Raw genomic sequence first — 2,500 nt, 5'->3', positions numbered from 1 at the left:
ATATATATATATATATATATATATATATATATATATATATATATATATATATGTATGTATGTGTATATATTTCTGTGTGAGTATATGAGTGTGCCTGTGTATGTGTGTGTGTTTTCCAAACTCCATATTTTCGCACACCCAACATATTCCTTTCTTCTAATTATCATCATCATCATCATAATTCTCATCATCATCTTGTTGTTGTTTTTCTTCGTCTTCTCTTCCACCTCATCTCCATCATCTTCGCTCTTCTCGCTCTCCTTCTCCCCCCTCCCCAATTTCCCCTCATCTATTTATTACTATGTTCTCATTGAACCCTAACGTCGAGCAAAACCCCCTGAAGGAGTGCTTTCAGTACAATGTTTGTTCAAACAATCTAAATAAATAGATAAGCATAAACAGAGACTAATTGACTCAATATAGATTTTTATATAGAATTATGCATGTATATTTATACATACATAAATACATATATGTATGTGCGTGTTTATATGTCTGTATATATATGTTTAAACATGATAATAGGTACATATGTATAGACCTATGCATATATTATACATATACACACATATGTATATATATATATGTATATGTGTGTTTGTGTGTGTGTGTGTGTATGTGTGTGGATCTGCATATGCTCTTTTGAAATCTGGGTATGTAAGAAATTATACACACACACACACACACACACACACACACACATACACATGTATATATATATATATATATATATATATATATATATGGACGGGTACACACGATAGTAGAATAAAAAGACATTAGCTCATCGGTTAATTTAGGCGAGATACGTAATATAACATGTTTGCATCACCCCTGGGGTATAATTACAGACAGGAGGGTGGAGGAGTTATGGGATTCTGTCTTAGTGTTACTTAGATGTCGATGCTTGTAGCGGTGTTAATGTCTGTTCTGATGCTGACGACGTATATGTATATATGTATATGCAAAATTGACTCATGCTATGGTATAAAATAACAATTTTTCCCTAAAATCGGACCCTGCAATGGTAAAACAAATCATCAGAAATACCGTATAAGCTGTAGAAAAATGTAACAGACGGTTTTAGGAAGAATTTTCACACAGGAGGCCTCCGAGACCGTAGGAAATATAGTTTAAAATTTGAAAAAAAAGGTGATGGGGAACGAGATTTTCTGGAAACGCATTTAGACAGAAGATACTTCCAAAGGAACTCTTAACATAGATGCGAAATTCAACAACGACATTAATTTACGCCATATACGCTCTATCGTTACTGTCCAAGCCTGCTGATACGTTTCCTGCATAATGTCTGCCAACACAATAAGCACGAAATTTAACAGATTAGGTTAATTCAGACAGAATTACGCTATGCGGGGGGACAAAAATGAATATGGCAATATGGAAGATCATAATTTTGAACTAATTAACCTTGTGGCACCACCTTAAAGTGAACGGCACTTAACTGACTCCCCAAGACTATATAAATGTACACATGCATTGGTATATATATATATATATATATATATATATATATATATATATATATATATATATATATATCAATGTATGTATATATATATACATACATACATTGATATATATATATATATATATATATATATATATATATATATATATAGTGTATGTCATATAGTGGTAATTAAAGTATACTGTTAAGTGACAGGCAAATGAAGCAGACGGGATGGAAGTCGTCGAAGAAATGGCTTCAAAAGAAATCTGGATAAAACATCCTTATGCCTTAAGACATATATACCCAGGGGAAAATTTTCTCATTTATTTATTCATTATTGTTGTTGCTCTTGTTGTTGTTGTTGTTGTAACTGTTGTTGATTTTGTTGGTTTTGCTATTATTATTGTTGTTGTTATTGTTGTTGTTGTATTGGATTGATGCGATGGCGACGGTCTTTTAAATCCTATTTAACGTCGAGATTAACAGTATACATTGGGATGTAATGGGTGCATTTCCTTTTTCCCACCCTGATGTACGTGTACATATATATATATATCTATATACTTGTATGTATATATATATATATATATATATATATATATATGTGTGTGTGTGTGTGTGTGTGTGTGTGTGTGTGTGTGTGTTTGTGTATTCATACATGAAAAGTATATCTATCATACACGAACAAATATATCTATCTATCTATCTATCTATCTATCTATCTATCTATCTATCTATATATATATATATATACATATACACACATATATACATACATACAAACATGTGTACACACACCAATACATACATACGTACATACATACACACACACACATACATACACACATACAAACGTAGGTATTTACATACATACATATATATACACATATATACACATACGAATATTCATACCTCTGCGTTATATACATATTTGATAGATTGTAAAAATTAAAACATGGTGGTAATTAGAAGCTGAAATATCAAGGAAGCTTTACTCCCAAGGTTTTCCGGTGCCGATCTCCACGATTT

Source organism: Octopus bimaculoides, chromosome 26, assembly GCF_046866305.1.
Source record: "Octopus bimaculoides isolate indiv1 chromosome 26, ASM4686630v1, whole genome shotgun sequence".
Lineage (NCBI taxonomy): Eukaryota > Metazoa > Mollusca > Cephalopoda > Octopoda > Octopodidae > Octopus > Octopus bimaculoides.
Note: the sequence above shows the minus strand (reverse complement) of the source record.